The sequence below is a fragment of the Salmo trutta genome, chromosome 30 (genome assembly GCF_901001165.1).
Source record: "Salmo trutta chromosome 30, fSalTru1.1, whole genome shotgun sequence".
NCBI lineage: Eukaryota > Metazoa > Chordata > Actinopteri > Salmoniformes > Salmonidae > Salmo > Salmo trutta.
Window position 1 is genome coordinate 29,042,821 of NC_042986.1, and position 25,777 is coordinate 29,068,597.

At 42.1% G+C, this 25,777-nt stretch overlaps 1 protein-coding gene across 1 annotated transcript in view; it reads right to left on the minus strand.

Moving 5' to 3' along the window:
• The window catches only part of LOC115168450 (prickle-like protein 2), a 65,797-nt gene extending 52,588 nt beyond the window's left edge, over positions 1-13,209 (minus strand). Inside the window, exon 1 of the mRNA XM_029723749.1 lies at positions 12,714-13,209. The gene's annotated coding sequence lies outside the window, so the exon portion shown is untranslated. The remainder of the gene's footprint in view (positions 1-12,713) is intronic.
• Between the last annotated feature and the right edge of the window lie 12,568 nt (positions 13,210-25,777).

The following is a 25,777-nucleotide window of genomic DNA, read 5'->3' on the forward strand; positions in this document are numbered from 1 at the left end:
GGACATAGAGGTTGCCTCTGTCCAAGGTTGGATATGCCATGCTAGGAGATACATCCCTCGATGTTTGGCAAGAGAAAACGTATCTTGTGATGTGGACGAAGTATTGTGGCCAGACCCAGCCCGGAGAAGAGATGAAGCGTAGCTTAGCACTGGTGACTGCCCCCCCCCCCCTACCAATTCCTGGACTGCCCCCCCGGGACCCCACACACACACAACTGTGTTCTTTAGTGTATTCTAAAGAATATACTTTTGGTTTACATATGTTTATGGTTTTCTTGTATGCTACTGTATACAACAGTAATGTTTGGCCTAATAAATATTTTCTGTTTCTACATTGCATTGGTGTTTACAGTGTACTTGTTACCCCTCTCAGCAGATTACTTTCACTGTAGAACATTGTATTGAAATGTAGATATAAGCCTATGAAAGACCAAAGAGCTTTAGATTTAGAACAACAGTGTTTACATGGTATATCCAAAAATGTACTATTATGAAAGCAGTGTTTGCCATTTGATGCAAATGCTTCATTCTGACATGGGTTTATGGCATTTTGAATGCAGTGTTACATTTTGAAGGAGATGTGAGGCATTTTGCATTTTGTGTGTGCAGTTTTGGGAATTGTGTGTAGTTTTGAGAAATAAGGAGACAGTTTTGAAAACGTGTAAGCAGTTGGAAAAAACTGTAATAAGGAGTCTCTAGTCTTATAACAATGAATGTAGTTTTACAACAACTAGGAGAAGCCTATATACCATATGAGCTCAGTATATGTCATATTAAGGAGTTTCATTATAGCAGAGCTTGTAAAAAGTCTACGAGGTGCTTAGTATTTCTACAGTGATTTCTTCAGAGTCTGGGTGCTTTAGTGGTTGTCTGAGAGATATGCTCCCGCTATGCATGAGTTAACACTGTGTGAACATATATACACAGACACAGACACACACACACACACACACACACACACACACACACACACACACAGACAGACAGACAGACAGACAGACAGACAGACAGACAGACAGACAGACAGACAGACAGACAGACAGACAGACAGACAGACAGACAGACAGACAGACAGACAGACAGACAGACAGACAGACAGACAGACAGACAGACAGACAGCATTTACAGGGCTGGGGGGAAATCATTAGCCACAGCCTCAAATTAATTTACCTTGCAGTCGCTGTGAGGACTACAGGGGTAAAATAACTCCCAGCACTCCCCACATTACACTTCCCTCTATGACCGGGTTGACCGCACCTCATCAACTAATCAAAACAGCAGCCTGTGTCAGTGGATCAACACAATCAGGAAGACTCAGGAGAGGGAGGTTTGGGATGCTATTGGGGAGTGAGAGAAAAATAAAATAAATACAAATCAAGACCTAGTAGGGAAGAGAGAGCGATTTGATGCCTCTTTCAGTAGTTCCCCCTGTTTGATTAACGGTTAGAGAGCCTCCCATGAGGTAAGCAGGAGACACAGTCACACAGAAAGTGCTTTTTCTAATCAGATCCAGACACCCAGCTGGGTTCTGCTCACCACGTTCTGACCTCCACTTCCTCTGCACTCACAGAAGATAGAGAGGGAGAGAGATGCAATAGGGAGAAAGAAAAATCAAGAAACATGGCAAAATAGCAAGAGATAAATAAATGTATGTGTAAGCCAGGAGTGCTTTACTTTTCACTTGACTTCCCGAATGCGGGGAAAGAGGGGAAAACCCAATCCAGCCCATTGCTGCTGTGGGAACGCTGTATGAATGCAGTGTGAAAGCTGAAGGAAGGTTGAAGGAAGGCTGTAGGAAGCCTGTAAGAAGCCTGTAGGAACACTGTATGAACGCATGTGTGTGTGCATGCTTTTGTTTGTGCGTGTGTGTGTGTGTGTGTGCATGCTTGCGGTTTTTACAGAGGAGGTGTAATAGCTAGCAGCTTCACTGCACTGCGCTCCCTCATCTCGTCAAACCCATTTAGGTGATAAGAGAAATCATTAGCAGAAACCCACATCTTTCTGGTCGGCTGGATCTAGCCTCTAAAGGAATTCCAAACAGAGAACTCAAGAAAAAGAAGGATTTAAAATGCAGATCTGCCATCTGGAGAAGAAGAATTTAGATTTGGGATTTGGGGAGTGTGTAAGCATTTTCTATGTAAATCAACGGGATTGCATCCTCAGCCTCTTAACAGTGTAGTCAGTTTCATACAGCTGTGGTGATTTACATGGGTGTCACAGTCAATCATTGCAGAGCAGAAAAATCCCCTTCCATTCTGACAATCAGTACGCCATCCACTTGACTCCATTCAGTATTCACAGTTGTAAATATTAATGTGAGACTATGACACCGAGGCCAGTCTTATTATCTCTCCTGGGTTATGAGTTCGGCTAGTGGGTATGTGTGTGTGTGTGTGTGTGTGTGTGTGTGTGTGTGTCACAGGAGGTTGGTGGCACCTTAATTGGGGAGGACGGGCTCGTGGTAATGGCTGGAGTGGAATTAGTGGAATGGTATTAAATACATCAAACACAGTGTTTGATTCCATTCCAATCGCTCTGTTCCAGCCATTATTATGAGCCGTTTTCCCTCAGCAGCCTCCACTGGCATGCATACATGCTTGTCTGTTTTATTGTCCATGTGTGGGCCTCTGTCTGTTTGAATCTATGGGTGTTAAATAGGGTTATGGTATTTCAGAGAGACAATAATAATGCCATTAGTAGTCTCAGCTCTGTCCCTCAGTGGAGAGACCCCCAGGCCTCGGCCATGGCAGCCACACGGATAGTTCTCATACAGGCTGCTCTCCTCACACTCATCTGCATAGAGCAGACAGGCTGGGTATCTGTGTAAGCACTTTGTGACAACTGCTGATGTAAAAATGGCTTTATAAAATCGGCACCACCAGTACATACCACTTTTTTAATCTCCTCAACGTGCAATTTATAGGGCATCATCTACAGCAGGGGTTTTCAAACTACGGCCTGCGTACTGCAGGTGGTCCACAATTTATCAATCCATTTTTATAAATTACTTCTTTTAAGGAATTTTACATTACTTTTCACAATGCAAATGTTTAATAAGAAAATCGTCACCACCAGTACAGCACCAGTAGCAGAATCCCGACCTGCATTTCCTCTCAGTACCTCTGGCTAGGTAGGCCTACACACACACACATCATCATCATCGATCACCTTTATCACCATCATCTCTGGCATACACCGTCATGGTATCCACATTAGCCTGGTTTACCCCTTCTTCTGTCTCCCTTTCCAAACTGAGCTTGGCGGTAGGCAACTTTTGATTTGGGGAATCAGCCTTATGGAAAAACCACATGAATTTCACATGTGAAGTATTCCAAAAACACATGTTTTCATGTAATCACATGTGATCTTAATTGAAGTTAATGTGATAATATGTGACAGCATGTAAAGCAACATGTGATAACATGAAACTACACATGTGAAGTGTTCCAAAAAATTTGTCACGTGAAATGTTGTGGTTTGTATGCATGCACTCACATGCATAAGTTGCTCTGGATAAGAGTGTCTGCTAAAGGACTAAAATGTAAATGTCAAATGGTAAGCATGAAGTCTGTATTGTTCTCTAAGTAATCTCCCTCCTAAAATGGTCAGCACTTTATACTGTGACAGATTTGAAAATCATATTGTGTGTAGTAGCATAAAGTGAAAGGGACTTCATCAATTGAAAAGCCATAACTATATCTACCCTGTGAAGCTCTATGTTGCCCTTTCATTCATCCTTCATCACACCTCCCTCTAGCCAGGAATGTTACACCGGAGCCATTTTGAAACCAGAACTCACGAGGTGATTGGCCATTTAGAGCGAAAAGAGGACCAGATGGCAGGAAGAGCAGGTCCAGATGGGACTAATTGGCCAGAGCTATGAGGTTAGCACCGAGACACCCTGAAACTAAGCTCAATGGCACCTCAGAAGGACCAAAATGACTCAGAACCTCTGTGTGAAGATTACGAATCTGCTAGACAGATAGACGAGGAGGATGGAGGAGCAGTCGTGGTAAAACGATGGTACGATGGCTCTTGAGCATTCAATCAGTACTAATGAGTGTGTTAATAATGGGCTTGCTGAAGCCAATTTAAGCGTTTTAATATCGAATGTGTGTGGAGAGGGAATTAGTCATCAGCAGACAGCAGGGAGCTGAAGGCAGAGGCAGCCATCTCAGACACTCCACCAAAGCCTGCGGGATTTTCATGACAACTCGTTGAAGACACAACATTCAACATTTTGCCCCAGGCAAAATAAATTCATCTTCCCCTCAAACATCACTCTGCTTCAAAATTCGGAAAGTATTCAGACCCCTTCCCTTTCTCCACCAAAAAACAGAAATACCTTAATTACATAAGAATTCAGACCCTTTGCTTTGAGACTCAAAATTTAGCTCAGGCAAATCCTGTTTCCATTGATCATCCTTGAGATGTTTCTACAACTTGATTGGAGGCCACCTGTGGTCAATTCAATTTATTGGACATGATTTGGACAGGCACACACCTGTCTATATAAGGTCACAGTTGACAGTGCATGTCAGAGCAAAAACTAAGCCATGAGGTCAAATAACTTGTCCGTACAGCTCCGAGACAGGATTGTGTCGAGGCACAGGAAGTTTACCAAAAAATGTCTGCAGCATTAAAGTTCCTCAAGAACATAGTGGCCTCCATCATTCTTAAATGAAAGAAGTTTGGAACCACCAAGACTCTTCCTAGAGCTGAATGTCCTTGAGTGGCCCAACCAAGCCCGGACTTGAACCTGATCAAACATCTCAGGAGAGACCTGAAAATAGCTGTGCAACGACACTCCCCATCCAACCTGACATAGTTAGAGAGGATCTGCAGAGAAAAATGGGAGAAACTCCCCAAATACAGGTGTGCCAAGCTTGTAGCGTCATACCCAAGAAGACTTGAGGCTGTAATCGCTGCCAAAGTTGCTTCAAGAAAGTACTGAGTAAAGGGTCTGAAAACATATGTACATTTATATTTTTTATTTTTTTATTATACAAAATCAAACCTGTTTTTGCTTTGTCATTATAGGGTATTGTGTTTAGATTGATAAGGGGAAAAAAGCGATTTAATCAATTTTAGAATAAGGCTGTAACGTAACATAAAGTGAAAAAAGTCAAGGGGTCTGAATACTTTCCGAATGCACAGTTAGAGTCAGGCTCACATGGCTGCAGATGGGTTTAAAATGAGCTCAGATTATGTCTCTGTCTGGATCAGGTCTCCACTAGTAATCCATATATACTATAATACAACTTTTTTAATCTCCTCAACGTGCAATTTATAGGGCATCATCTACAGCAGGGGTTTTCAAACTACGGTCTGCGTACTGCAGGTGGTCCACAATTTATCAATCCACTTTTATAAATTACTTATTTTAAGGAATTTACATTACTTTTCACAATGCAAATGTTTAATAATAATAATAATAATAATAATAATAATAATAACAATATTAGGCATTCATTTGTTACATTCACTACCCAAATTGTCCAAATTTGACCAGCAAGATATCTGATTTAAAAAATATCCTCTACTGGTGGTTCTCAAAAGCTTTTGACAGTGATTCGGTGGTCCCCAGAATGGAAAAGGTTGGGAACCACTGATCTAGAGTACAAGGGTCATCTATAAAGAACTACCCAAGTCCAAACCTTAACTGAACCACTAAAGGTAAAGTGACCCCAGTCCATTAGGTAAAGTTACGATTCGCAGCAGTAGTTCTTTCCACAGATCACACAGATCACACACAACTCAGTCATATTATTAACATTCTTCAGACCAGATATTTTAAAACTGCCCAATTTATCATTAGAACAATTCAATTAAAATGAAAGGCCCAAACTTATTGAGCAAATCAATCTATATGCCAGCTGGGGATAGTTGAGAATGTAAAGTCAATAACCGAAGCCCACTCCATAATCATTAATCTGATCAGCTAAGTGAGGGATGCATCCCTCTACATGAGTGGTGAGTGTCGCAGCTAATGTCCTCCCCCTCTTCGTTTCACTTCAATCAATTACCCAGTCAGGATGGATCAGTCTTCCACACTGCATTACCCTGTTTGAGGAACGCCTCTGCCAGGCCTGGGCTGTTTTGGCAGAGAGAGGGAGGAGAAAACTAAGGGAGAAAGTAAAGGGAGAGGGATGGAAGGATGGGGGGGTGAGGAACGAGAATAACCTCCATCATACCCTCATTAATCACCAGTGGGGTACCTTGGAAACACTGACTCCCTCCCACTCGTTCTCTCTTTATCAATCTCTCCCTCTCTTTCTCTCTCGCTCTCATTTCCTCTTCATAAACACTCTCTCTTCCTACTTGTTCTCATCCCTGAAAATCTTCAATTTTGCCAGCTACAGTTTGGGTTGGTCAGACTGGCTTCCCCCCAGTGTCACCCTGACCCTAACCCTAGCCAAATGGGCAGACAGAGAGAGATGAGGTCCTATCAGGTCTTACCTGACCATCAAGACTGTTGGGATTGTTCAGGAAGGTGCTACTGTGACATCCTCCTACTTTCTCCCATCTCTCTCTCTCTCTCTCTCTTCTCCTCTCTTGGGGGATGTTGTGTATCCATGGGTACAGGATGTGCTCGTGCACAACAGGGAGCTGCCACTACAGTCAGCTGACTACTCGGCAGGAATGTGTACCAGAAGTCACATGACACACTGAATGCGCTGAAGGGCACATACACACACACATGCTTGCACACACCCACTTTCTATAACTGAACAAATGAGCTCCAAAGGGTTGTACTTTAAGGAAAGAGCAGCTGATTTCCACCTGAGGCCCACAATTCCACACATTTTCCCTCAGCTACACTGGAGGGGCAAGTGTCCTCAAACCATGACTGGGTGACTGATCAGGACATAGCTCTGCACTCCAAGGCTTCCAATGGCGGTAACAGCATAGTCGTAAGAGATATCTGCTTCCACTACTGTTCTAATGACATGAATAGAGAGATCATTTAGAAAGTGAGAAACCTAAGGAAATAGGAATGTGAGGAAAACAATATGCAGGAGCAATATCCTCTTATTCTATCCTCATCTTCATCATCAGATATTCTTCATATCGTAACAACTTCAAGGGATTATGAAGCAGTGGCACCTGTGTTTTCCTCCTCCACCTGTGTTGAGCTATTCTCTCAGATGACTCTGCTCAGTGCTGTGACTGTAACTTTTGATGTGTCTGCAGTATGCTGTGTGAGTCTGGAGTCTGGGGCGGGCTCTGCGTCACACAGCTGACTGTAATGACTGCACCACTGCAGCCCACATCCTCTCTATTCTTCGATTCCTATTGTTACCGAAATCACAGAAATAGAATTGAATAGCCCCAACTAAACTTTGGGTAGGCATTATACCATAGCAACTGGAAATTCCCATGCAAAAGTGTCAGCCTATATGTAAGTACATACACATGCATTGTACTAACCACTAGTTTTCTTTGCCATTAGACATGTTCTTACCCATGTAATGTAAAGTGGGACTCGAAGCTTTGAACCTTTCATACTGAAGTCAGTCTAATTTAATAGAAAGACTCCAGTCCCCATAGAGTATACTTCTAATAATATTTCTGGACGGATATAAAAGGAAATTACACATTGGAGGATCAATGACGTAATACATCACACAGCAGGCAGAGATCTAAAAGATCATTTCCAGGGAGAAAAACAACCTAGATGAACCTGGATCTCCCACAGTACTTCCTGCCTAAGCATAATTCCTGTCCTAATTTAATCAGGCATTCACTAAGGGCGGTCTTATGGGGTCCTGTGGAGGACTAACTGAGTTGTGGTTCTGTGACAGTGACAGCTTTCAGTGAGCAGAGGTTTCCATGGGGCCCCAAACTCATTCCAGAGACCTTTTTCATGACGTTAGTTTAAAAAGGGTTTATATTGACCTATAGCCATAGGGATGAGTCACAGTCAGCACTAGCAGCAGTGTGACATGGACCATAGGCCTGATTAACTGAGTGGATTTTAATGCCCTGTGATTCATCATCATCTTCATAAAAATATGAATACCCACTCTCACATAGATATTAGTTCTGTATGCAGACAGTGTGCTGGCATCCTTGTTATTCCATGGACCCTGCACCTGGAGTTTGATGGATGTTCATGTTTTAAATTGTGATTAATCAATATCACAATATACTTCATACATTCTTAGAAAAAGGGTTCCAAAAGGGTTCTTCGGCTTCCCGATAGGAGAACCAGGTAGAACTCTTTTGGGTTCCATGTAGAACCCACTGGGGAAAGGGTTCAACATGGAACCCAATAAGGTTGTACCTGGAACCAGAAGGGTTATTCAATTGGTTCTCCTATGGGGACAGCCAAATAACACTTTTAGGTTCTAGATAGCACCTTTTTCTGAGTGTACTCAAACCGGACAGTTGGCTGCTTTGCGTGATGTATTGTTGTCTCTACCTTCTTGCTCTTTGTATTGTTGTCTGTGCCCAATAATGTTTTGTGCTGCTACCATGTTGTTGTCATGTTGTGTTGCTACCATGATGTGTTGTTGTCTTAGGTCTCTCTTTATGTAGTGTTGTGTTGTCTCTCTTGTCGTGATGTATTGTCCTATATTTTTATTAGATTTTATTTAAAAATGTTAATCCCAGCCCCTGTCCCCGCAGGAGGCCTTTTGCCTTTCGGTGGGCCATCATTGTAAATAAGAATTTGTTCTTAACTGACTTGTGAAATAAAAAGATTTAAAAAAACATCTGAAGGACCTACAGTTGAAGTCAGAAGTTTACATATACCTTAACCAAATACATTTAAACTCAGTTTTTCACAATTCCTGACATTTAATCCTAGTAAAAATTCCCTGTCTTAGGTCAGTTAGGATCACCACTTTATTTTAAGAAAATGAAATGTCAGAATACTAGTAGAGAACTTATTTCAGCTTTTATTTCTTTCATCACAATCCCAGTCGGTCAGAAGTTTACATACACTCAATTAGTATTTGGTAGAAATGCCTTTAAATTGTTTAACTTGGGTCAAATGTTTTGGGTAGACTTCCACAAGCTTCCCACAATAAGTTGGGTGAATTTGGGCCCATTCCTCCTGACAGAGCTGGTGTAACTGAGTCAGGTTTGTAAGCCTCCTTGCTCGCACTCGCTTTTTCAGTTCTGCCCACAAATTTTCTATGGGATTGAGGTCAGGGCTTTGTGATGGCCACTCCAATATCATGACTGTGTTGTCCTTCAGCCATTTTGCCACAACTTTGAAAGTATGCTTGGGGTCAATGTCCATATAGAAGACCCATTTGCGACCAAGCTTTAACTTCCTGACTGATGTCTTGAGATGTTGCTTCAATATATCCACATAATTTTCCATCCTCATGATGCCATCTATTCTGTGAAGTGCACCAGTCCCTTCTGCAGCAAAGCACCCCCACAACATGATGCTGCCACCCCCGTGCCTCACGGGTGGGATGGTGTTCTTCGGCTTGCAAGCATCCCCCTTTTTCCTCCAAACATAATAATGGTCATTATGGCCAAACAGTTCTATTTTTGTTTCATCAGATCAGAGGACATTTCTCCAAAAAGTACGATCTTTGTCCCCATGTGTAGTTGCAAACCGTAGTCTGGCTTTTTTATGGCGGTTTTGGAGCAGTGGCTTCTTCCTTGCTGAGTGGCCTTCCAGGCTATGTTGATATAGGACTTGTTTTACTGTAGATATAGATACTTTTGTACCTGTTTCCTCCAGCATCTTGACAAGGTCCTTTGCTGTTGTTCTGGGATTGATTTGCACTTTTCGCACCAAAGTACGTTCATCTCTAGGAGACAGAATGCGTCTCCTTCCTGAGCGGTATGATGGCTGTGTGGTCCCATGGTGTTTATACTTGCGTACTATTGTTTGTACAGATGAACGTGGTACCTTCAAGCGTTTGGAAATTGCTCCCAAGGATGAACCAGACTTGTGGAGGTACACAATGTTGGTTGATTTCTTTTGATTTTCCCATGATGTCAAGCAAAGAGGCACTGAGTTTGAAGGTAGGCCTTGAAATACATCCACAGGTACACCTTCAATTGACTCAAATGATGTCAATTAGCCAATCAGATGCTTCTAAAGCCATGACATAATTTTCTGGAATTTTCCAAGCTGTTTAAAGGCACAGTCAACTTAGTGTATGTAAACTGTAAACAGTGAATTATAAGTGAAATAATCTGTAAACAATTTTTGGAAAAATGACTTGTGTCATGCACAAAGTAGATGTCCTAACCGACTTGCCAAACTATAGTTTGTTAACAAGAAATTTGTGGAGTGGTTGAAAAACGAGTTTTAATGACTCCAACCTAAGTGTATGTAAACTTCCGACTTCAACTGTATATGGCAAAAAAACACAGTGAAGGTTGCATAGAATTAATAATATTTTTCTATATTGCACTGTATGAATGGAAAACTTGACAGGAAGAAAACAACCACAGAACACTCTGTGTAGGAGGGGACAGGGGTGTTCTGAAATGATTCTGTTTGATTGACATGCCTGTACTGTAGGTCCTACCAGAGACCTGCCTCTTACAGTGTTCATTGGTATGTGTGTGGTCCTTTACTATCTGAGGGGGCAAGCATGTTCCATTACACATTAGCATGGCATGGATTCTCAACATCTGGTTTGTGGTCTCTCCCATAACTCAATCCATATCTCTCCATCATTCACTAGGCATCCTATCGACTGCAGGAGTGCAAGGTCGAGCCACATCCATTAATAACTGTCTTGGTCATGCTACATTACATTATTAATCAGCTCAGTGATAGCTCTGAGAACACACACACACAATATCCTCTGTGTAACCCTCCAGCATTACATTAGCCACAACATGGTCATTGAGCAGCCCCTTTCATTCAAAGCACAGAACAGTGAGCACACAGATTCAGTAACCAACAGTGACCCAAGCAGGAATTGAACCCACAACCTTGCTGTTGCCAGCACCAATCACTAACCGACTGAACCATCTGAGCCACAGCCAACACAGATTCACACAGGCAATACAGATGCAGATAACTACAGTACAATGCTGCAGGAGGCAGAGCATTCAGGATCTCTGTGTCTTTTTCCACCCACCACCCTTCCAGAATCAGCCGTTTCTGTGGCGACAGAGCTGGGGGGAGAAGGGGAGGGGGTCGGACGAGGGGGGGTCGATTCTGTGAAAGTGGAGAGACGACACTTCAATTACAGTGGGAGAGAGATGGAGGGGTGGAAGGAGGGGGATAAAGGGATGTGAAAGGGTCAGTAGGGAGCTTACGCATCTCTCTGCATCTCTCAACATCTCTCAGATAGACAGACAGGAGTGGCAGAGGCTGTGGCAGAGGCTGTGGCAGAGGCTGTGGCAGAGGCTGTGGCATTCCCAGCGTATTATCCAGACTCTGCCTTTTCTCTGAAATCTGCAGTTGTCCTTGTTCTACATGAATGAAGCAAACAACATTCTCCACCATTTCCGCTCAGTCTATTCCTCTATGCTTCTACAGTAACTGACGTAAGAAACAGAAATGGCCTCAATCGATGTCTTCACACACTAAAATGGAGGAATTTCACACTGAATTGATGGTCTATTAAAAACAAACCCCAAAACAGTCAGAGCCTGCCAATAGCAATAGACAGTACCTAACAGAAAAAGCTGCAGCAGAAACCCCCCAGAAGCATCTACAAGTGGTTAGTACTAACACATTAGACATCGCCACTGAACCCTTTCCCCATGCTGGCTTAGAAAGCCATTTATATGGCTTAGAAAGCAGAAATAGGAGGCAGTTATCAAATGTGTCACGGGCAAGATTACTGCAGTATAGCTCTCCATGCTCCACCCCTGCCCACACAGCTCAGTCCATAGGGATGGATCAGTCTTCATACAGTACAGAGGAGATGATCTAGACCCACAGTCACCCTGAGAACCAGAGGGACAGCTATACAGATACTGAGTTATACAGTTGACAGGCTGGCTGGACAGCTGTAAGGTACAGTAGCCTAGCTATGTGGATATTTGCATTCTGTCAGCTGGTCGGTGGTTTAAATCAGAGCAGCTGAAAAGACACTTGTGTCTTCATGTTTCATTGCTCCTGAGCTAAGTCAGATAACAGTAATGTTGCTGCTGCTGCATCCACCCACTCTCTCTCTTTCTCACTGCCTCTTTCTTTCTCTCTCACTGGAACGCACAAACACAGGCACAGGCACGAGCACACACAAGGGCACGTGCACACACACACACGTAGGTTGTAAGAGGGATATAGCTCGATACATAACTTGCCATTCAAAAAGTAAACAGAATACACAAACATAAACATAGCACCCACACACACACCCCTTGTCTGTGGCAGTTCATAATGGATACACCCTAAAAATGGTATCAGACTCATAAAACTTTCCACACTTTCCTTTGGTAATATCATCAGCATTAAACCTGTTCAGTCTTATTATAAACACTTCAGTGTTACATCTTTCTGAGTCATCTAACACACCAAGAAACTAAGATGTCACATTCTCTCACCCAACACTAATGAAAACAATACCAAAGATCAATTCATGAAGTTTTACGAGCACATTAAGCTGTGAACCAAAACACACCATACAAGTATTTCCCTCTCTTTCTTTCGTTCTCTCCCTCAATTCAGTGGATACATATGTTTTATTGCCAAAACAGTTCACTACTGCAAATTGAAATCTCTCTCGCCCTCTCTCTCTGACTACAGACTACAGAAAAGCAGCAGACAGACTCACCTCTGTAATTATCTGTCTGTGGCTGCAGGGTTCCACAGCTGTAGCTTTAGAGAGGTGGTGGACAGGAGGAACTCTCTCTTTTCACTCACAGTGTTGTCATGGCAGTGGTGTGGCAGAGGTACAGTACTGTTCACAGCTTACAGCTCACTGCTCTGTCTGTCTGTAGATCACTGAGAAAAACACCAGCTCAGCTCAGCCCCTGGCTCTGACTCTGACCGCAACGCAGCAGCAGCAGCAGACAGATGAGAGGCACGACTGGAGCCTGCAAGCTCTGTCACCAGCTCAAGTCTCCCTCCCTCACTCTGTTATTCTCTCTCTTTCTCTCTTTATTTCTCCTCCAGGCGTGGTGTCTCTCCTCAAGGCTGCTCAGAGGTAAAGGGAGAAGAATACTACAACAGATCAGCACATTCAGGTTGGGTTGGCTTCCTTCACATGCATGGCATGTGTGTTATGAACTTTCTGTGAGCGCTAATGAGAGTTAGGCAAGCAGGCTCTCACTGAGAGATAGACTGATCGAAAGCTACTCCCACCTCTACCCCCCCTCCTCTTCTCATCATCTCTCCAGCCTGTTAGAGAGTGAGTCATCGTCTCTGAGCCAATCACAACGCGGCAAACTGCCTATGATTAAAATCACAAGGGTACTAACCAGGGCCGAGGCTCCACCACTGCTATCATGAGGAGAAGGGGATGAAACAAGGAGGGAAGGAGAGGAGAATAAAACCACCAGAGACAAGGAAGGGGAAAGTGTGAGAGAACTTTTACATACTTGTCGATTTTATGGGAGGCTGTGGACTCTGGTCATATGGTGAGGTAGTCAGTGAATGACAGCTGCATTCCTCTTTGAAACTGTGTCACAGTAGTCTGTCAGGGAAAGGGTTTCTCCTCTGATGCATAATTACATCAGGCACAGAAAGTGAAGGGGAATGCAGAGTCCACTGGTGGATTTGACATCTTTTTGATAATAACCTATTTTGTCCTGTTGGGTTGCGCCTGATTGAATAGGGGGGATATATAAACCTGCTGGGTAGAATCAGGGAATTCTAGGGCCGATTCTCCTTCTAATTCTGAAGTGCTGCTGATTGCAAACCCTTTACAACTGACCACTGCTGTTGGATTATGATGACTTTCATTCAACCAACCTGCCACCATCGACACCAGGGGTCCCCAATTACATTCAGCCGTGGGCCGATTTTCCTTGAGCGGATGGTCGGGGGGGTAGGAGCATAGTTATAAATAATTTGTACACTGCAAATTGACTGCAAGAATCCCGAACACATATAGTATTTGACAAAAACAGAATTATTTCAAACCTTGATTACATTGGGATATGATCACATATGCCTCTCTATTTATTATTGGGAATACTTGGGAACAGATGACCTAAATTAAAATCCCTTTGAGCTAATTTCCTGGTGATGTTATAGTCTCTCACGTCCAATATTGAAAATTATAATATATATACTCTACCGGTCAAAAGTTTTAGAACACCTACTTGTTCAAGGGTTTTTTCTTTATTTTTACTATTTTCAACATAGAGTAATAGTGAAGACATCAAAACTATGAAATAATTCATATGGAATCATGTAGTAACCAAAAAAGTGTTAAACAAATCAAAATATATTTGAGATTCTTCAAAGTAGCCACCCTTTGCCTTGACAGCTTTGCACACTCTTGGTATTCTCTCAACCAGCTTCACCTGGAATGCTTTTCCAATAGTCTTGAAGGACTTCCCACATATGCTAAGCACTTGTTGGCTGCTTTTCCTTCACTCTGCGGTCCGACTCATCCCAAACCATCTCAATTAGTTTGAGGTCGGGAGATTGTGGAGGCCAGGTCATCTGATGCAGCACTCCATCACTCTCCTTCTTGGTAAAATAGCCCTTACACAGCCTGAGGGGTGTTGGGTCATTGTCCTGTTGAAAAACAAATAATAGTCCAACTAAGCCCAAACCAGATGGGATGGCGTGTTGCTGCAAAATGCTGTGGTAGCAATTTTGGTTAAGTGTGCCTTGAATTCCAAACAGACATTGTCACCAGCAAAGCACCCCCACACCATAACACCTCCTTCTCCATGTTTTATGGTGGGAAATACACATCCGGAGATCACCCACACCGCGTCTCACAAAGACACGGCGGTTGGAGCCGTGCAAAATCAAGTGTGTAGCTCACAACATGACACAATGACACAATCAGTCAACAACCAGAAGAAGAGGACATATGAGTGCACGTTTTCTAAACCACACGCCAAATTTTACTGAACGTTGCCACACGTGATAGCAGCATCCCGGAAAGACACTTGACCTGCTTGTGTGAGGAAGTAGTCCTTGAGGTTGTTGCACACGTCTATAGCAATTTTGGTTGCTTTTTCTGCTGACATGTTTCTTGCATCCAGGAAGCTGGTGTCCCCTTGTACCACCTGTCTCCACTCTCCTGGAAGCAGGTCACCAGTGGGTGTGGAGTGGTCAACAAACATGGGGTGGATGTACCGTGTTGAGGAATCGGTGTTGTCAGTGTCTGTGTTAGTGTCTGTGTTGCAAAGGTAGTTGTGGAGGGCAACGGTGGCCTTCCCAATGGTCTCAGCTTTCTCTGGGGCAACATCTCAAGGGTTCATCCCAGGATCCTCCATCTTGCAGCAAGGATCCATATGCAGTTCTCTGAAATTCTTCTGCTCTTGAGTGGCGGAAGTCATAGATCTTCTTGGCATCATCAAGGCCAGAATTACCCTTGAATAAAATAAGTGTTTCCATAGTATTGAACAGGAACATGAAGGCTATCAAATGTGTACTGTAACAACTGTTTAGCCTATGCTTTGGACATAGGCCCCCATCCTATTATTGGGATGCCAGTTCACTTTTATGTGAGGCATATCATTAGACCATCTATATTGGTATAATTTTCACATGTATATAGTCGCATGTTTTTAGCGTATCTTCCCTGGATATGGTCGGTATCTTGCATCAGTACCATTGACAAAAATACCTTGTAGGTGTAGTAATCACTGCCGAGTTTACCGGATCTCCGATCCGAACATGTCGAATCCCCGAGCTGACAAGGTAAAAATCTGTTGTGTATGTCGATTAAGGCAGCCCCCCGCACCTCTCTGATTCAGAGGGGTTGAGTTAAATGTGGAAGACACATTTCAGTTGAAGGCATTCAGTTGTACAACTGACTAGGTATCCCTTTTCTGTGGACAGTTCCTGCATTACAACGGATAATTCCAACAGTCCCCAAAATCTCAAACAATTTATGCCCATTGTGCCACGGAGGGATAAGCAACAAAATCCTCCTTTAGGACATACCAGATAGCCTGGCACACTTCGTGACAATGGCACAAACTGTCGAGATTCCTAGGTTAAGTTATAACTCACAGTGTTACTTTGCTGTGTGCTGCCACTCGCCAAAAACCGAAAGGTCACAGACAGCTTTTCCGCAGCCCTTACGGGTAAGCTGTGAGTTCTCTTCTGCGAGATGTGAGGGGCAAGCCGCTGAAGCAAGTCGTCAAATCTGGCAACTGACATCCTAAAGTATTGAACAACCTCGCCAATGCTTGGCATAGGTTGAATAAGAGACGCGCATTCTCCATCGTCCCCTCTTGTAGTCTTCAATGGACAAATTTGCAATTTTCTCAGTCTTTTTTCTTCTTCTCCTCCTGAGTAATAATAGCAGTTTAAGCTCTTGCTGTTACAATTTACAAAGAGATATGTTTTCTTCTGTGGCTAAAAAGTAGTGTCGTAAACCATAGAACACCAGACTATCTTGACATGTAGCTAGCATTTGTAAACAGTCATATAACACCTTATCTGGAAGTTCAAACTTCGTCGCTAGATAGAGTCAAAAAGAGTGCCTCGGCCCCTCTTGCTTGGTTAGCTACTCTGGCTCCCCAAGACCCTAGTGGATTTACCGTACTGTCATGACGTGGCCCTTTCTGGGTATAGATCGTGGCATCCCTCTCTCTCTCTCTCTCTCTCTCCTACACCCAGGTTCTGATTTCTCAGGTTGTAAATTCCTGGAGGAGACTCTCCTCCAGGAACTGTGTAGTGACTCCGTTTTGTCTTTCCCGCCCTTCTCAGTCCACACCCACTTCCCTTTGTCCACCAAGCCGTCATATCGGCCTAGCCCACTAGGGAACCTCCCCTATCGTTTCCTTGTAACCATATCTACTGTTTGTTTGTTTACGCATTTCTGTGATTATTTAGTAAGTTAGTAAATACATGATTCAGACAATTGGTGTAGGGATGATTCATAGTAAAGGCTGGGTTCGTGCAGATTACCAACAATTTATGACGTTTGGAATGAGAGTAAGGTGAGGTAAAGAATAATTAATTAATTAGAAGACTAATTGATCAGATATTAAAATATCTGAAGAATTATATTAGGAAAATGATAATTTAGTAATCTGAAGATTTTCCTTGGTGCCCCAACTTCCTAGTTAATTATATTTACATGATTAGTTTAATTACGTAATAATAATTACAAAGAATCAATTTGATAAAATAACAGTCTTCAATTTAATGATGCCAAAGACACGACACTACACAAGGGGGACTTCCTCTCTGGTTGGAACGCAATTACAAGGGTTCGCTGCCCCTTCAAAAACGACTCCACACACAAACATTTATGCAAGTAGATCTACTCACGTAGACCGTGTAGATCCCTTAGATGGAAACAGAAAAGTCTGAGCCTTTTGGGAAAAACAATAAGGTAAATCTGAGCAGGTTGACATTTACAGTCATGAATCTTACCCTGGAGGCAGCTCTGCAGAGTGGTCACCACAAAGTCATAACATCTGATTTTAAATCTGTTTTTAAACCTAACCCTAACCTTAACCACATTGCTAACCCTAATACCTAACCCTAAGACCAAAAAGCAAAACAAAATATGAATTTTGACTTTGCAGCTGGTCCATCTAGCGGAAATCGATCAGTTCTGCCTCCAGGGCAAGATTTATGACAATAAACACCAACCTGCTAAAGCTGATGGAAACTTGCAGAGAGAAAAGGAGAGGCCCAATCTTCATACACTCAGTCATTCCATCATTCCCTCTCTTTCTGCTCATATAAATACTCAACCTTTATTTGCCACAAAATTTTTCTTTCAAAATGTACTTACAATGTTAGACCCGTACTCCATATCTTAGTTCAATGTGACATGGCCACAGCACCACAAATTATTATATTTTTCACAAGTTAAAGGACCAGACATGAAATGGGTTTAGAATATTTAACAAGGAAATGGAATGGAAGTGGGGAAATGAGAATGAACTGGATGAAGCCAAGTGCTGCAGATGAAGGATCCAGAGGGTTTGACTCATTATGGTTTGGCTTGGAGTCTCAGACAGATATCACTGTCAGGCTGGCAGTGGGGAGGAGGATGGATGCTACACAAAACAGAGAGAATACATTATTGTTTGGTCAGGTTTAAGTAGGGTGGTAATGGTGATTAAGGAGAGTGAGAACAGGTGTTGAGGCTGATTAGCAGTTAGTAGCAGCTTGAGCTTGTTTGCGGAGTTACGTTCAAACCATCTAGTTAAGTGTTGCAAACAGTAGTTGAGGCTGATTGGCAATGGTCAGCAGCTGGTGCTTGTTTAGTTGCTAGGAAGCTGCTTTCAAGGCAAGTGTTACATTCAAATCTGGTCCTTTCCCCTGCATTTTTGTTAATCCTTAACACAATAATCTGAGTACACACATGCTAATAAAACCAATGTGTTATTGCAAAGGGATATTACAAATCAAGCGTGTACAGTATCTGTGACTGAACCAGAGTTTAATTTGATTCCAGATTTATGGAAAATCTGGAAAACGTCAGTAGAACGTGCAATACACAATGCAGTAACAGTAACTCAACAACAGACACACAATACTGTAACAGTAACTCAACAACAGACGCCACTGTTAAAGATGGGACCTGTGATTTAGCCATGGAGTCAATACTGAAGTGGTCTGTTGCCAAGCGCTCCGATCCAAATCAATTTCCTCCTCTCCTGTTTCTTAGAATTCTGCGATAGAATCAGAGAGAGTCAGAGGAAAAGTCCAGATATTAAGTGAAGAGAAATATGAACAGAGAGATAGAGAGAATGAAAAGGCTTCGAAAGAAAGCAAGAGAAAGGAAAAAGGGGTAAGCAAGAAAGAAAGGAGAGATGGATAGAGGGAGGGAGACAGAGCAATCCACATGACTGAAAATGAATGCTGTAGTGTAGCTGTTAAAGCCATTTCCCCTCAACACATTTCTGTTTCAGCCTGAAAATAGGCATTGACATCTGATGCACATAATAGAATAACCTGATGATTATAAAGCCAGACAGACCTCTTTCTTAACAGTCTCCCTTTTTGTTCAAAAATTTCCATTAACTCAAAAGCAATTACTGTGACGGAAGCGAAACTGTATCCATCTTGGCCATTTATTCAGAAAGAAGGATGTATAGCAGTGGTGGTCGGTGCCATTTAAAATGAGGGAGGACGAGAAAAAAAATCATGAGCATGGCCTTATTTCTACAATAACATATTGGATGACTGTCATTCATATTCCATTCACCCAGTTCAATGTAACGTTGATATATTTTGGCTACTACATGATACTCGAATTTCCCTATACCCATGAGGTTGCTACAACCTAGCCTATGAATGACCGTTTACAACGTAGGTGCACCGGTCAAGATCATTTTTTGTAATCAAGGTGACAGACAGTGACACATTCAATACCGCCTTGCACACTCTTGCCTGTATCTAGCTGATCTTGGGTGTAATCATGTACATTTCTGAAATGAAGAGAAAAGCAGATCTGAACCAGCTGTCAAATACACTACATCGACAACAGATTCAGAAGACTGGCTATAGGCCTATTTAGAGTATTGCTGTTTATATTTAAAGGCAAAAGGGGACACATTGGACATGCTTGGCTAATGTAGTTTGGAGGCACTCAAGACAACCATTCAACAGCTTTACAGGCTTTCATCAGGAAGCCCACTCAAGAAAAAGCTTCAAACTGTAACTAGTGCCGGAAACCTGGTTCAGGTTATCAGTCATCCTACCAGGGTAGTTATAAACAGCACAATAATGAAATCATCAACATGTATCCAAATCCGTTGGATGTAGTGATCACAATATAGTAGCCATATCTAGAAAAAACAAAGTTACAAAGCCTGGACCTACTATAGTGTATATGAGGTCATACAATAAGTTTCTAGTGATTCCTATGTTGTTAATATAAATAATATTTGTTGGTCCGTGGTGTGTAATGAGGAACCAGATGCTGCACTTGACACATTTATGAAATTGCTTATCCCAGTTACTTACCCATTAAGAAAATGACTGTAAAAACTGTTAAATCCCCATGGATTGATGAGGAATTGAAAAATTGTATAATTGAGAGGGATGAGGCAAAATAAATGGCAAATAAGTCGATTGGCAAACGTACTGCAAATTGAGAAATCATGTGACTAAACTGAATAAAATTAAGAAAAAAACTACACTACGAAACAAAGAAAAATTACATAAAGAATGATAGTAAAAAGCTTTGGACCACCTTAAATGACATTTTGGGCAAAAAGGCTAACGATACTCTATCATTCAATGAATCAGATGGCTCATTCATCACAAAACCGACTGATATTGCCAGCTACTTAAAAAAAACTAATGGGCAAGATTAGCAAACTTAGTCATGACATGCCAGCAATAAACGCTGACACTATGCATCCAAGTAGATCTGACCAAATTATGAAAGAAAAGCATTCTGTAAAGTGAGTGTGGAAGAGGTGAAAATACTATTGTTGTCTATCAACAATGACAAGCAACTGGGCTCTGACAACTTGGATAGAAAATAATTAAGGATAATAGCAGACGATATTGCCACTCCTATTTGCCATATTATCAATTTAAGCCTACTAGAAAGTGTGTGCCCCCAGGCTTGGAGGGAAGCAAAAGTAATTCCGCTATCTAAGAATAGTAAAGCCCCCTTTACTTGCTCAAATAGCTGACCAATCAGCCTGTTACCAACCCTTAGTAAACTTTTGGAAAAGATTGTGTTTGACCAGATACAATGCTATTTCAGAGTAAACAAACTGACAACAAACTTTCAGTATGCTTATATGGAAGGACCTTCAACAAGCGAGCACTTACACAAATGATTGATGACTGGCTGAGAGAAATTGATGATTAAAAGATTGTGTGAGTGTGTGTGAAGAGTGTGTGCTGTTTTGTTAGACTTTAGCGTAGCTTCTGACATTATCGATCATAGTCTGCTGCTGGAGAAACACGTGTTATTGCTTTACACCCCTTGCTATATCGTGGATAAAGAGTTACCTGTCTAACAGAACACAGAGGGTGTTCTTTAATGGAAGCCTATCCAATATAATCCAGGTAGAAACAGGAATTCCCCAGGGCAGCTGACTAGGCCCCTTACTTTTTTCAATCTTTACTAACAACATGCAGCTGGCTTTGAGTAAAGCCACGACTCAACACTATACACATCAGCTACTACAGCGAGTAAAATAACAACAACACTTAATAACGAGCTGAAGTTAGTTTCAGAATGGGTGGAAAGGAATGTTAGTCCTAAATATTTCAAAAACTAAAAGCATTGTATTTTTGACAAACCATTCACTAAACCCTAAACTTTAACAAAATCTTGTAATCAATAATGTGGAAATTGAGCAAGCTGAGGTGACTAAACTGCTTGGAGTAACCCTGGATTGTAAACTGTCATGGTCAAAACATATTGATACAACAGTAGCTAAGATGGGGAGAAGTCTGTCCATAATAGAGCGCTGCTCTGCCTTCTTAACAGCACTATCAACAAGGCAGGAGTTTAATCAAATCCCCTCATTGTAATATCGCTATAGCCCTCAGTTACAGGAATAGGCATATGGGTCTTTGAGAGAGCACATGAGGGCTACATCCCAATTCTCCACCCTTCTCTTATGGTGTGCGCTTGCAAACTCCTCATCATGGAAGTATGCATTTGCACACTTTCGGGGGAAGGGAGTAGAATCATTACAGCAACTCTGCAACAAGTCCAACTCATTTGGGTACTGCCTATTAGGAGAACGGGTGGTCCATACAGTCTGTTCACAGTGTGTGCCACAATGTGTCTTTGGGTTGCACAATCACAGCCACGCAATGACTTGCAAACACACAGTGCACAGTATGTACCTCTACTGAATGCTTGCAACATCTGCCTCCTATCTATCTAAGTAGTAGTAGCTAATATGGGATACTTACTTCTACATGTCATACATGTGCCCAGTGAAGATGCCCTCCAGTGTTGTCCACCACTACTCTCCTGCAGCCACATCTGGGGGTGAGAGGCTAAATGTTATTTTGTGTATGTGACGTTACACTATCTAGTCTGGTGACATGCTTTCACAAAATTCCCTTGTTTTTGAGTAGCCACATACCATTAGTGATCCCCTCTAGAGTAACTATTTGTGGTAATAAATAAATAACCATGCTAGTTATCCAGCAAATTGTTTCAATGCGCCTTCCAAATGTGAAATTACAAGAAAAATAATCCCCTTACCGTACCTAAAGGTGTTCCACAATGTCTTATTGTGAAAGAAGCCAGACAGCTAAGCTATCTAGTGGGCTAGGTAGCTAAAGTTAGACAGTAGTTCCTCTTCATAGCCAGCTACCTGGGGTGGCAGGTAGCCTAGTGTTTAGAGCGTTGGGCCAGTAAGGTTGCTAGATCGATTCCCCGACCTGACAAGGTAAAACTGTAGTTCTGCCCCTGAACAAGGCAGTTAACCCACTGTTGCTACTGTATGCTGTCATTGTGAATAAGAATTTGTTCTTAACTGACATGCCTAGTTAAATAAAGGCAAAATAAAAAAGACCTACTAGCTAGCTATCTAACCTACTGGTAACTAACTACATATAATAGCAATTAGCCATATTAGCTAGTAGCTCCCCTTGTGTCCTCAACTGAGTGTTATAGTCCCCTTCCGCAAACTCCTTGCACACAATGGCTGTTCTTCTTTTTCTTTCTTAATTTAACCTTTATTTAACCAGGCAAGTCAATTATGAACAAATTCTTATTCTTACACTGACAGCCTGGCAAGAGGCAAAATTGCTCCTGTCGGGACGGGGGCTGGGGAAAAAAACAACAAACACACAATGTAAGACAAAAACGGACAACACAGACAGAAGACACTGGCAACAGCACAAATACAACAGCAAACAAAAAGTGTATGTGTGTGTGTGTGTGTGTGTGTGTGTGTGTGTGTGTGTGTGTGTGTGTGTGTGTGTGTGTGTGTGTGTGTGTGTGTGTGTGTGAAAGGCATGTGTGTAGTGTGTGTGAAGTAAAACAACATACTTCCTTACATAAGGCAATGCAAACTATGGACATCGGGTGACAACTAGAAACAACTACATGTTTCAACAACCTGTTAATCTATGTGTCCTTTGAACTCCCCCAGGGATATCAGATCCTACAGTTTTAGGTTGGCTTGGAGAGAATTCCGTGAGTTCCATGAGTAGTTTTTCCATGCTCGGTTCAAATTGATTGAACTTGTATGTGTTTTCATTTCGAGCTAGAAGAGAGGATAGATAAAACGTCAGTTTCCTGAAATGGCCTTATAAATAAGAATGTTGCTAGTGATGCTCACCTGACAGCTCTGTAGAGATCACAATGGTGAGTTAGACGTTTCTGATTGGTGATAAATCCTTGAGAGACACCCGAGCACAACTCTACTGTGGGGTTTCACATTGCCTCTTGTTGCCGGAACAGCGTAAAACACGCCACATCTTATTCTTCTTCTTTAAATTTGTATTGGCGGATCGCAACCAAGAGGTGCATATACTACCACGTACTGTACTGGAGTGTGAGGCAGGTGACGGCCTCCCTATTAATCAATGTATCTTATCTAGCCCTGTGTTTACGCCTAGTGTTCTGGAGAGTGAATTCATAACACTTTGTGACACAAAAAAGGAAGGGAAAAAGTACGGGGAAATGGGAAGAAAAATGATCCTACCAACTAGCCCTACACCCATTAAAACCTCACCACTATTCCACTACATGGCCCTGTTTGATACTACACCAGGCCAACAGCCTGGGAGGATGGGAAACTGTAGTTCAACACACCTTGTAACTCTTCTGCAGTAAAATATTGTACACCCAAGTACTTCTCTGCAGCTACCACCACATACAGTACCAGTCAAAAGTGTGAACTATTTTCTACATTGTAGAATAATAGTGAAGACATCAAACTATGAAATAACACATATGGAATCATGTAGTAACCAAAAAGGGTTAAACAAACAAATACCTTGTCACAACACAACTGACTGGCTCAAACTCATTAAGAAGGAAAGAAATGCCACAAATGAACTTTTAACAAGGGACACCTGTTAATTGAAATGCATTCCAGGTGACTACCTCATGAAGTTGGCTGAGAGAATGCCAAGAGTGTGCAAAGCTGTCATCTAGGCGAAGGGTGGCTACTTTGGAGAATCTCAAATATAACATATATTTTGATTTGTTTAACACTTTTTTGGTTACTATATAATTCCATATGTGCTATTTTAGAGTTTTGATACCTTCCCTATTATTCTACAATGTATGAAATAGTAAAAATAAAGAAAAACCCTTGAATGAGGAGGTGCGTCCAAACTTTTGACTGGTACTGTATTTTTTCTGTGATTTATGTTCCATTTCTGTGTTACAGTTGATAACCATGCGTATGAACGCTAAGAAATCAATTGGCCTCTTTCTACTCAAAGAAGGGGCCTCTTAGGGTCCCTCGCACTGGACCCATCTTCCTCTACTAATCTCTTCACTGCTTCAGCATACGACACCTTCTGTACTACTCTGATCCTGGCAACCTCAACCTGCCTTTCTCTCCCAGGAAACTTCTGATCTTTTTTTTTTTATTATAATTTTTTATTTCACCTTTATTTAACCAGGTAGGCAAGTTGAGAACAAGTTCACATTTACAATTGCGACCTGGCCAAGAATAGAGCAAAGCAGTTCGACACATACAACAACACAGAGTTACACATGGAGTAAAACAAACATACGGTCAATAATACAGTAGAAAAATAAGTCTATATACAATGTGAGCAAATGAGGTGAGATAAGGGAGGTAAAGGCAAAAAAAGCCATGGTGGGAAAGTAAATACAATATAGCAAGTAAAACACTGGAATGGTAGATTTGCAGTGGAAGAAAGTGCAAAGTACAAATAGAAATAATGGGGTGCAAAGGAGCAAAATAAATAAATAAATAAATATAGTAGGGGAAGTGGTAGTTGTTTGGGCTAAATTATAGATGGGCTATGTACAGGTGCAGTGATCTGTGAGCTGCTCTGACAGCTGGTGCTTAAAGCTAGTGAGGGAGATAAGTGTTTCTAGTTTCAGAGATTTTTGTAGTTCGTTCCAGTCATTGGCAGCAGAGAACTGGAAGGAGAGGCGGCCAAAGGAGGATTTCCAGTACCATGGGTAACACTACAGTTAATACACACAACTTGTTCCATGAATGCCACACATTCCTTTGTCTCATGCGCTCCTGCACACTTCTGACATCTAGGAATCTACCTCCTACACACTGCTGCAACATGACCATAACCTTGGCACCTAAAACACCTTAATGGGTTCGGGACAAATGCTCTTACAGGATATGTGTCAGTACACATCCTAACTTGACTTTGTTGGGTAAAGACTTTACATCAAAACTCAGCAGGACAGACAGTGTCTTTTCTGTTTCACCACGCTCTCTGCCGGTCTGCGTCGCACCAAATGGCGGTCCTCTCAGACACTGGGAATCTTCCATTTCAGTTGATCCTATTTAACAGTTAACCACCCCAGTTATCACTCCTTTCAACGGTGCACTGCTCTAAGAGAAAAGCAAGTCAGTTTTTGTCCTTAAGCGCGTGGTGCTGAGTGTCCGCTCCCTCTGGACCAAAAAAACACAACAAATCATCACAAGTCCACTTCGTTACTTTCACCGACTCGACCTGACACCACATATGGATGGATCAGCCAGAAGGCAGGGATCCATTCTCCCCTAAAATCTCACTCGCACAGGGCCAGAATCATCTTTGTCATCCTTTTCTTTCTTCCCACTCTTCACAGACACA